The 12,210-nt window shown below is 39.5% G+C and overlaps 1 protein-coding gene across 42 annotated transcripts in view; it reads left to right on the top strand.

Moving 5' to 3' along the window:
* The window catches only part of NRCAM (neuronal cell adhesion molecule), a 149,419-nt gene that overhangs the window by 59,181 nt on the left and 78,028 nt on the right, over positions 1-12,210 (top strand). The window contains exon 3 of one of the 42 annotated variants that reach the window (XM_048300069.1): positions 7,725-7,829. The exons of the other annotated variants lie outside the window; for them this stretch is intronic. The gene's annotated coding sequence lies outside the window, so the exon portion shown is untranslated. The remainder of the gene's footprint in view (positions 1-7,724; positions 7,830-12,210) is intronic. 42 annotated transcript variants of the gene reach the window in all.

The raw sequence follows: 12,210 nt of genomic DNA, 5'->3' as shown, positions 1-12,210 counted from the left end.
GAAAGCCTCTTTTGTGTCTACCTACTGCAGCACCCTCTGTCAAAAGGCAAAAGGAAAGGCTCTACCTACTGTTGCTGCCAGTACCTCTGTACAGAAAAGTTTACTTTCTTTCATCAGGAAAAGTGAATGTGCTTTCCATTGCATTCTGTAGTCAGTAAGATCATGTGTAAATTAATTTTGTATTTCTGAGTATAGCACCTTTAAACCTACAATTAGCTTAGTAGAAAACTTCCTGCAGAAGTTCTTGTGCCCATTGACATCCTTCTATTATTGTTAGTAATGCATGTGGTACTTCTTTCATGTTTAAAGTACTTGTCTACCTTTAGAGAACAAAATAAATGTTTATTAATTGTTATGAGATAAAGCTTCCTGATGCTGATAGATTTACTTAGCCACTGCAGTTTGTCTTGACAAAGCTAACCTGAGCTAAACGCTTTTCCACTCAGAAACATTTCTCCACAGAGAAACCTCCAAACAAATAAAGGATTCCTACAGATTTGAAAAGATGACAGCTGGCATGTGTGTTCTCACTGACAACACTGAAAGAGAGGGAGAAGCTTAAACAGAGCCTAAAAAGTGTCAGTGGCCTGGGCAAAGTGGAGGCAGTGAGCTGCTCCACTAGGGTGCTGCCTGAAAAGACCATGAAGCTTTGAGCACGAAAATAGCACTGGATTAATTTTTGAAAGAATGTCACATTGGACTCTTGTAGATGAATTAAATGTGTTTTTAAAATCTCCTTTTTGGAATAACCTACACAGTGGGATGCCTCTTGGCCAGCATTCATGTCAAAAGCAGTATTTCTCTTCTTTTACTGTATTGACAGTGCTTTAAGAGTTTCTTTTTTCTTTTTTTTCTTCCTAAAAGGACAGAAACAGTTGAAATTAAATTAGTAACTGGAACCTTTTGCAAATCTTTATTCTCCTATGAGGTTTTCTTTAACATGGCACACAGCTTAGCTGATTATTTGGCAAAAACAGATTTAAAATTCTGATATTGGGTCAATGAGTTCTAATGGAGAATGTTGGGTGAATTCTCCTGATTTGTCACGTTCTAGAATATTATATTAACCTAATAAATTTTCTGTCAATTATCTGTCTTTCTCTGCACCCCTTTTCCATAAATACCTTAAATATAATTTTTTATATTCCTTTTTAATAGCTGATTTGACTGTTGGGTGACTTAATGATAACATTTGCAAACTAGTGTGCAAATAGAAAAGCTCTGTTATGCAAGATGTATTTAAGATTCAGTGAGCACAGGAATTGCAATCAGGGTGGTTTTTTAAAGGAGTGTACTCATCACAGCAACAAATTCTCATTATGTTGAGAAATATAGCTCCAATTTGTTACAGGGCAGACTAAATATTTTTGTGTGTGTGTATGTATATATAGGTATATATAGATACATACACACACATGTATTATTAATTCTATAAGTATATAATGTTAGTAACATTATCACTTATGTATACAATAATTTTTATAGAAGAATTGAATGGTTTGGGTTGGAAGGGACCACAGGCAGGGACACTTTACACTAAACCAGGTTGCTCAAAGCCCCATCCAGCCTCTCCTTGAACACTTAAAGGATGGGACATACACACCTTCTCTGGGCAACCTGTTCCAGTGCCTCACCATCTTCACAGTAAAGAACTGCTTCCTAATATCCAATATAAACCTACCTCTTTCAGTTTAAAACCACTGCCCCATGTCCTGTCCCTGCTTGCCCTTATAAAGAGTCTGTGTCTAGCTTTCTTGTAGGCCCCTTTAGGGGCACTTGTCTCCCTGGAGCGTCCTCTTCTACAGGTTGTACAACCCCAATTCTCTCAGCCTGTCTTTATAGGAGAGGTGCTCTAGGCCTCTTATCATCTTTGTGGCCCTACTCTGGACTTGTTCCAACAGGTACACATCTTTCTTGTGTTGGGAACCCCAGAGCTGGATGCAGCACTCCAGGTGGGGTCTCATGAGGGCAGAGTAATGGGGGAGAATCTCTTCTGTCACCCTGCTGCCCATGCTGCTTTCATGCAGCCCAGGACATGTTTGGCTTTCTGTGCTGCAAGTGCCCATTGCCAGGTCATGTTGAGCTTCTCATCACTAAAACTCCCCAGTCCTTCTCCTCAGGCCTGCTCTCAATCCATTCTCTGCCCATCCTGTATTTGTGCTTGGGATTGCCCTGATCCAGGTGCAGGGCCGTGCATTTGGCCTTGTTGAACTTCATGAGGTTTGCACAGACCCACCCTCAAGCCTGTGAGGGTCCCTCTGGGTGTCATCCCCTCCCTCCAGCCTGTTGACCACAGCACAGAGCTCGGTGTTGTCAGCGAACTTGCTGAGGTGCGCTCGATGCCAGTGTCCGTGTCACTGACAAACATGTGACACAGTGCCGGTCCCAACACCGACCCCTCAGGAACACCTCTTGTCACTGGTCTCCACTCGGATATCAAGTCTGATCACAGCTCTCTGAATGTGACCATCCAGTCAATTCCTTATCCACTGAGTGGTCCATCCATCAAATCCATTTATCTCCAGTTTAGGGACAAGGATATCGTGCAGGGCAGTGTCAAATGCTTCTCACAAATGCAGGGAGATGATGTCAGGTGCTCTTCTCTTACCCATTGGTGCTGTCATCCTGTTGTTTGTCAGGCACAGTTTACTCTTAGTGAAACCATGTTGACTGTCACCAGTCACCTCCTTGCCTTCCATTTGTCTTAGCATTGTTTCTGGGAGATTCTGCTCTCCATGATCTTGCCAAGCACTGAGGTGAGACTGACCAGCCTGTAGTTCCCTGGGTTTTCCTTCATTTCCTTTTGTAAAATGGGGGTTATATTTCCCCTTTTCCAGTCAGGGGGATCTTGACTGGACTGCCACAGCTTCTCAGATATGATAGATAGTGTCTTAGTCATAATCTTCCTATCTTTAGAAATAAAAGCTTTCAAATAGAAATGTTATGCTATTTATAAAATACATCCTGTTAAATATATGTGAAGGATGGTACTACGTTAGAATTATTTTGCAGGAAACTGCATACATTGGTGTATGGTAATTGCCTACACTTTCTTGAATTATTTTATTCCCGATAAACCAAATACAGTCATTTATTCAAGTACGATTTAAAAGGTTGGTGGATATAACACTCAGGGAAATCCAATAAAGGTTTGACATTCCTTTTTACATGACTTATGGAGTTTGCAGAATATATGACTTCTCTTCAAAATTAAAAATTCACTTATCTAACAGCCTACACTAGGAGCAGTGCTGCAACGCATTAGAAAGAAATATAAGGACAGGCTTTGAATCATAAAGATAGGAAAAATAAAATGTCAATGTTTTTTAATAAAAATATACAGTGAAATTTATGAATGCATCTTTCATTTTAGGAAATGTGTCTTAGACACGGTGAGAGAAAAATCAATATGGACTTTACAGGCTGCTCTGCTCTTGTGATACTGACATGTCACAGGAAGTATGTGAGGGCAGGAGATCCAGTTCTGTTCTCTTCTTCGCTGTGTGTGTTAGAAGAAATTCTGCTGAGGATAGTACAATTCTGTACATGTGAAGCGTTATGAATAAAGCAGATCTCAGTCCAAGTTAGTGATCTTGTTAGCGAGATTGTTACATCTGGAGTCAATTTTCTACGAGGTAGAAATTTTAATGTAGGATTTTTAATGTTAGGAGTACTGTAGGATTGTTTGTTTATGGCATCCAGCAGTTGAATGTATTTAAACCTGAAAGTTATACAGTCTGGAAGAAAATGGGATGCTATAGTGAAAAGTAGTTTAAAAAGAATGGCTGTGAATCACAGACACATGGAGAAGCTGTGTCCTTGCTGAAGGTCATGGAAAAGAATGTCTGAATGAGAGTCATTCAGAATAATCAGCTGTTCAAAATACTGGACGGCTGATTAGTCTGAATGAAAAAGCCAAGCATAAACAAAATTTGAAGACTGTGACAGAATTCCTTGGGAAAAGCAGTAAGTCTGCAATTCTGAGTTCTTCCCATAGCAAAGTAGGAGAAAAGAAAGCCTGTTTGTGAGGCTGTCTTTGGGGAACGTATTTTAACTTTTATGTTATGTTAAACGTTTTACGTTTAACTTTGTGATTTGAAAAATCAGTGTATGTTGCTGACTCCGTATTCATTGAGCCAAATGAATTAAATCAGAGATACTAGGTTCTTTATTTGATTTTTTTTAATTGGTATTACATACCTATTTTCAGATGTTTGACTGTACTTCAGAAGTAATTGTCCTCGGGTTTGCGGAGTATTCCCCGCCAGTGCTTCAGTAGGGAGGAACAGAGTCAACTGTAGAGTACTTCAGTATTGCATTCACCTCACTCAGATCCATGAAGACTTAGGCTGGGGGTACAGTTTCACGTGATGCTTTACCTTGTTTAATTTCAAAAGAGGTAGTTCCTTTGAGGAGATCTCTGTCATGTCAGAACCTAGTCTTTTCTTGCAGAGGTTTGTTTTCTCTTGGGTCAATGAACTGATGTAGCTCACTGGGGATGCCACAATTCTTAAATGCGAGGGGAGAGGGCAGGATCTTGCAGTGAGGAATGGAAGAGCTCAGGACCTCTCCGTATCTTCTTGACAGCTACTTCTCTTTAGATCAGAGCAAGTCTAGTGGGAAAATCCACCCTTAAATAAAGTACCAACTTTTTCATTTAAGTAAAAGGAATGCTGGAGGGAACACTAAGGTCTGGTTTTGCAGAAATAAGGGAGTATAGCTAGTGAATGGATGGTCCTAATTCCACCTGTTGACACACACAGAGACACAGACACACGCATGTTCTATTTCAAATTGTGGAAATAATTTTGCTACATAATTCTGTGACTCTGCCCAGCAAGCCAAAGAAGAAAAGTCGTTCTAGTCTCTGTGAACTTCCCTTTTTTCATACCTGCAATTGTTTAGGGTATATGGAAGATTTAAGTACTGAAAAGTACCGTCTAATAAAGTACTTCAGTGACCAAGAGATGACAGTGATTTCTGGCAAATAAAAGGGAAACTACTTTTCTAACCTGGCCTTTAATGCTTTTATAGTAGCAAAACCAGTTGTATAGCTAAGTTCATTTCTACCTAGCAGTCAGGTTAGTTCAGGTTTAATTGTATTTGTTTTCTCAACATAGATTTTACTGGGGGCTTTTTTTGGTGCAGGTGTCTTGACTCAAATACATTGAAGTGGTTCATTTTGTTGAAACAGGAGTTTAACTACACTTCTGTCCATTTTAAATCTTTGAATCTTTCCTTCCTCTTTCTGTTCTCCCCCTGACATTCAATATCTCTGCCAAACCAGTGTAATGACTTAGGTAAACTTTCTCTGATTAAACATGTGTGAAGTTCAGAGAGTCTTGATCATGCCAACTCCTGACTTCGTGCCTGGAAATTCTGGTTTTTGACATTAAACAAAAGGTATATCATACTTTTCCCAGCATATACTGATATGAATACATCTTACAGCATTGAAAATAGCCCAGATTATCAGCCGTTGTGGAAAAGAAGGAATGTGGTTTAATTAAGCTGAAATTTATTATCTTATCTGGCAACTACCCAGCAGCAAGCATTATATGTGAAAATCCATTTAATCTGTTGGACCCAGCCTAATGCTGGGAACTCACTATCAAGATTAAAGAAGAGTGAGAAGAGATCTTATTTCACCTTTACCTTCTCCATGATTTCATGGAGGATGCTTCCAGGCGACTCCTTTGTAAAGAAACCAGCTCCTGTTACAGAATGAGTTATGAAGTTAAAAATGAGACATGGGTATGAATGCAGAAATCCCTGTGATGCACTGTGAAAACCTGTACACATTTTTAAAACAATGGTAAAGGGTACAAAAAGGTTGGTGGCCTTTGTGTCCTACTTGCATTTCAAATGTGAGAAAACCAAAACAATTTAAGATATGAATCTTAAAGGAGACACAGATCCTTTCCCTTTTCTGCTATTTAAGTTTATAGGAAAAATATTCATATGCCCTCCTGAAAACCTCTAAATCTGTTGATGCCTGTTCACTGCTTTTTCCTCTGGGAAGAGGAGTCTTGCAAGGGTTTCTTTCCTCATTGCTGTCTAGTGACTGCTGCACGGGTACCCAACGTGACATAACCCCTTCCATAAATTTGATCCAATTTCGTCTAAAATTCAGTGCAAAAGCCCAACAAAACAAAGAAAACTCCAACCAAGCCCACAAATGTAGAAAACCTCAGCATACCCCCCACACCCTCATCCTTAGGACTTTCTATAGGTCTTGAATGAGTAACACTGTTTTTATGCATTTAGAGATGAAAGTTGATTTGCTACTTTAAATTTGACTCTGACAGGAAGTGAAGCTATTAATTTCAAGTTAAATGTTGCCTGGAAAATTTGAACCTAATTGAATTGCAGAATATAGTTATGAACTTAACTTGTTGTTTAGACTGGAAACTGTTGAACTACTTACCAAATCATTGCAGTGCAACACCTTGAGTCAAGTTTCTGCAAGGAAGGAATGAGGACTGGGAGAGGGGCTGCCTTAATTTTGCAGCCTGGATTTGCCAGCCAGTCTTAGGTATTGTAACCGACCTCTGTGAGAGGGTATTATTGAGTTAGTATTTTCTCATTCTGACAGTAAGAAAAGCCATGCCCAAGCCCTCTTCTTCAAGGTGAGGTAGACTGTTCTTACTCAAGGTCTGATTAAGGTTTTTTCCCTTGATGGGCTTTATTTCCCATCACTGTTTCTCTTCATAGATGGCTATGCTCTCAGCAGCATGGAGAATAGCATTTGTGTCAGTCTGGTGGAGCTGGCTAGCTTACAGCTTTTGTGGAAGAAGGCAGCCCCTTTCTGTCTTCTAGAAGGAATGGTGCTTAGGTGAAATCAGGGGGAGGGAGGGAGGATTGCAGTACATTCACAGCTGCTTGTCTAAGGAAGGTCTTGCCTTGATTTCTTGCTCCTTTTTGGAAGGAGGCCCTCCAGTTCTGCAGTGTTCTCACATGGTGACACCCTCATAAACATCAGGAACCTACCTGGTGGGTAGAGTTGCCTTTTTGTTTGTGCTATGTCCATGTGGTCTATGAAGCATTTCCCAGGAGCCCTACCTTAGGTTTCTACTTCTTCCCATAGACCATATGGAAAATTTGGTAAGACATCGCCATTTCCATATGTCTTGATTTCCAGAAGTGCTGCTTTGAGATACGTTCTTCTTTTGAGCAAATCTGAATTGGGAATTGAAGCAGTGGAACCCTAGGGAATAATGCCTGGAGGGAAGTTAAAGGTCAGACTGAAAACCAGACTGGTTTTAAAGATGTAAGAACAGAAGATCAAAAATTACTTTCTTCCCTATGGTGCAGTAGTTTCTACATGTCCTTACAGACCCAATTAAAATAACATTTGATTAAAATGAATACAATAAAGAACAGTTTTAAGTGGTACTATATCTCTGGATAAATTGCAAAACCACCAAAATTTAATAATATATTAAAGATTAAAGAGTACTTTCTGGTTTTAGTTATATTACAGTTTCTCTGGTGTGTAAGCAGTAAGGCAACTTAATGTAAAATTAAAAATCCTGGGACAACAGCATCTCTCTCAGTTCAAATTAACATGTCTGAGAAAATAATTGTGACCTTTAATGTTGATTTATAGCAATTTTTCATTCTTTATGTGCTGAAATCCAAAACAGTGTTATGCTAATATAGCTGTATCACCTGCAGGTGTTGCTTGAGAGTCAAGTGAACAGTCCTTCGTGTTTTCTTTGAAGGATCAGTATTTCAAGATGTGTGAAGGAGAAGGGTCTGACTGACAAGCTGCCTTGATACGTTGTTATTCTAACTATGACTGGATTGACTGAAAATTGCCTCAAAGAGTAAGATAATTTATAAAAACTGTAAACCATAGCCAAGTGTTTGAAGTAATCAAAGCTAATGAGGAATGATTTATTTTCACTTTTTAAATGTCTTGCCTTCACTGTTATAGTTTCTTGAAATTTCTGTTTCTGAAACCTTCATATTTGGTACTGCATTTTCATGAAAAACATGCATTAGATGTTACAACTGCAAACAAATTAGACCTGGCAAAATTGAGTGAAATAATTTTTAATAGTCGTGCTGTGAGAAATTACTCTTAGTGTACTTGTGTAATTGGAGAGAAATTTGGTTTTCTTTTTTTTTTTTTTTAATTTGCTCAATTTCTATGTGTGTCTAGAAATTGAGCAAATAACCTGGCTTAGGAAAAAATGGCAGTTTGGAAAGAAAATGGATACATAATTATAAAACAGTGCCTTTTCATGAGAATAGGAATTAATTTCATTTCAGTGCTACCTTGTTTCTCTGCCTAGACATATTGTCATAAAAAGCAGATATTACTTTGGAAGCCTCATTGTGTAATACAAATATTATATAGGTATAAATGTAAATAAGCTATTTTTATTTTTGAATCATTAAATGTAGTCATTCTCTAGTGTGAATACAGTAGTACAGTTATCAGTCTGCTAGTACCAATTTACAGTCTGGTTTACAAGTTGTGTAGTGAAGTGCTTTTGCAGAACTAGCAACAGAATTTCATGAATATATTTTTTTTAGTTATTTGGGGATTCTGTATTGTGTTTTCCTCTTGCAATGCTCTTTTTCCTTCACCTTGAAGAATCTTTCTTTAATTCAGTATTTAGTATTACTTTGTGGAAGGATATCATATATGCTTGCAATAGTATTCATATAATGAGTGAGAGAGAGTACTTTTAATGGAATAAAGTTTTTAATCATCCATTGGAATGACTGTGCAGAACTGTGATGACCTTAATTTAAACAGAAAAAAATACTATTCTTGCAATGTGTGCTGTTTGCATTTGAGATTTTGATATAAAGGATAAAGTAGTTTTAAAAAGTCAAAGAAAACAGTAGTGAATATGGCAGTGAAATTTCTTTTAAAGAAATTTCTTTCATCTCCTCAGTGGTAATATGAATGTGAAATTCAAATGATTCTGTGAACAATGTAAATTTTTACATCAAAGTGTAATGTTTACTTATATAATAGATCTGAAGTCCTGGGTATAATTTTTTTGTTTCATTAATGAGGAGCACAGACATACAAAAAAAAAAATGCAGGGAAAGCTATTTCCCAGTTAGGGGACAAACGGGATTAACTTCTTGATGAATAAATGAGCTTTTTTACCCTTAAGGTTTGAATTAATGACTTTATAAAAAGGCATACTCCGGCTCTAGTTATTTGCTTTGTCCTATTGTGCTGGCTTAAATTGCACCTGAAATTACATTATTTCAGTGGTTTTAAGTGCCTTCTCTGATTCTTTTAAATGGAAAATTGAAAATATTCTTAACATAAAAAATATATTTCAAATGAAAGAGCAATAGCATGGAAATGTGGGTTAGCACACCCAATTTAGGTTTCAGTTTTTTAATGATGTTTTAAAACTCTATTAGAAGTGCAAGATTTATTGTGAGAATTAAGCTGCAGTGTTTTATTTTTTGATACATTAAACTGAAAAATACATTCAACTAAAAGCCATACTAATCCTTTAAATCATAATAGCAGAGAAATTTTTCACATTTACATAAATGTGAAATGCATAAAAATAGACATTAATTTATATTTTTGAACAAATTCTCTTTTTCTGGTCTTTGATAATGCAGATACAAGAAAATGGCTGGGGAACAGAGAGTTAACGGAATCAGCTGGAGTAAAGATTATAAAACAAATCTTAATCAAACCAATATTTGATTTAGCCAAATGAAGCCAGTCAGAGATTTGATTGAATAACATTGGCAAAATGAAGGGTAAATCCTAAAAATATGAATTTTAGTAAATTATATCTGTTATTTGAAGTCTTCCCCCTAGAATAACATAGCAACATGGGTCTGTCCGTTTGCACAGATGTGGTTTAATAGTCAGTGTCAGTAAAACTGGCTAAAATCACACAGTTTGTCTTAAACAGGAAGAAAGATATAGTAGTAAATGGAAAGAAGATGGTAGTTCTGGATAAGAATAGACTCCAGGGAGAAGGAATAATGGGTGCAATGCTGGTTCATCCAAAATGTCATCTATGCTTCCGAAGTTTTGATCCAAGGCACTTACCCTGCTCTGAACTGAAAATGTTCATTTTTACAGAATCACAGTATGACAGAATGGGTTAGGTTGGAAAAGACCTCCAAGATCGTCGCATCCAGCCATTAACCCAGCACTGTCAAGTCCCCCACTAAACCATGTCCCAAAGTGTCACATGTACACGTCTTCTAAATACCTCCAGGCATGGCGACTAAACCACTTCTCTGGGCAATCTGTTCCAGTGCTTGACCGCCTTTTCCGTGAAGAAATTTTTTCTCATATCCAATCTAAACTTCCCCTGGCACAACTTGAGGCCATTTCCTCTTGTCCTATCTCTTGTTACTTTGGAGAAGAGGCCAACCCCCACCTCATTACAACCTCATTTCAAAAGGTCCCACTTCAGCCCGCTTTTCTCCAGGCTAAACAGTCCCAGCTCCCTCAGCTGTTCCTCATGAGATCTGTGCTCCAGACCCTTCACCAGCCTCATTGCCCTTCTCTGGACACACTCTAGCACCTCAGTGTCTTGCTTGTAGTGGGGTGCCCAAAAGTGAACACAGGATTCAAGGTGTAGCTTCACCAGTGCTGAGTACGATTGAGAAGGACAATCCCTGCCCTGGTCCTGCTGGCCACACCATTGCTGATACAGGCCAGGATGCCATTGGCTTTCTTGGCCACCTGGGCACACACTGGCTTGTGTTCAGATGACTGCTGGCCAAAACCCTCAGAATCCATTCCCACCGGGCCACTTCCGAGCCACTCTTCCCCCAGCCTGTAGCACTGCTGGAGGTTGTTGTGACCCAAGTGCAGGACCTGGCACTTGGCCTTCTTGAACCTCATGGCCTCGACCCATCAATGCAGCATGTCCAGATCCCTCTGTAGGGCCTTCCTTCCTTCCAGCAGAGCAACACTCCCACCCAGCTTGGTGTCGTCTGCAAACTCACTGAGGGTGCACTTGGTTCCCTCATCCAGATCATTGATAAAGATAATGAACAGGAGGAGCCCCAGTACTGAGCCCTGGGGAACACCGCTGGTGACCAGCTGCCAGCTGGCTGCCATTCACCACCACTCTCTGGGCACAGCCATCCAGCCAGTTCTTTTACTCATCAAAGAGTATGCTCATCCAAGTTTTTCCAGTTTTTCCAGGATAATGCTGTGGGAAACAGTATCAAAGGCTTTAATAAAGTCTAGTAGACAACATTCACAGCCTTTCCCTCATCTGCTAAGTGGGTCACCTTGTCATAGAAGGATCTCAGGTTGCTCACGCAGGACCTGCTTTTCCTAAACCCCTGTTGTGGCTGGTCCTGAACCCCTCATTGTTCTGTATGTGACACATGATGGCACTCAAGATTATCTGCTCCATGATCTTCCCTGGCACTGATGTCAGGCTGACATGGCTGAGTTCCCTGGATCCTCCTTCTCACCCTTCTTGTAGATGGACATCACAATAGCTAACCTACAGTCAACTGGGACCATCCCAGTTAGCCAGGAGTGCTGGTAAATCATGGAGAGTGGCTCAGTGAGCACTTCCACCAGCTCCCTCAATACTGTTGGGTCAATCTCATCCAGCCCCATTGACTTGTGTGTGTCTAAGTGGTGTAGCAGATCAATGACCATTCCCTCTTGGATTATGGGGGCTTCATTCTGCTCCCTGTCCCTGTGTCCCAGATCAGGGGGCTGGGTACCCGGAGGACAACAGGTCTTGTTTTTTAAGACTGAGGCAAAGAAGGCATTTCAAAGAAGTATCTCAGCTCTTTCCTCATCCTTTGTCACTATGTTTCACCCTGCATCCAATAAAGGGTGGGAATTCTTCTTGGCCCTCCTTTTGTTGCTCATGTAGTTATAGAAAATTTTTTATTGTTTTCTACATCAGTAGCCACATTAAGTTGTAATTGGGCTTTGGTCCTTCTAATTTTCTCCCTGCCTAACCTCACACTGGCTTTGTAATCCTACCAAGGTGCCTGCCCCTTCTTCCAAAGGTCACACGCTCTCCTTTTTTCACCAAGTTGAAGCCAAACCTCTCTGTTCAGCCAGGCTGGTCTTCTCTGCCTGCTTATATTTTGGCATGGCTTTGATGTCCACTAGCAAGGGAATTGACTAAAGTAAGAGCTGTATGAGGAGTAGAATGATGTACATGATTTGTACTTCAGAGTGAGAGGTCAGGATGATTACAGTCCCAGCAGTCTGTGCTG

This window comes from Corvus hawaiiensis, chromosome 4 (assembly GCF_020740725.1).
Source record: "Corvus hawaiiensis isolate bCorHaw1 chromosome 4, bCorHaw1.pri.cur, whole genome shotgun sequence".
NCBI classification, from domain to species: Eukaryota; Metazoa; Chordata; class Aves; order Passeriformes; family Corvidae; genus Corvus; species Corvus hawaiiensis.
The sequence above is the reverse complement of the archived record's forward strand: the minus strand, read 5'-3'. Positions and strand labels throughout refer to the sequence as shown.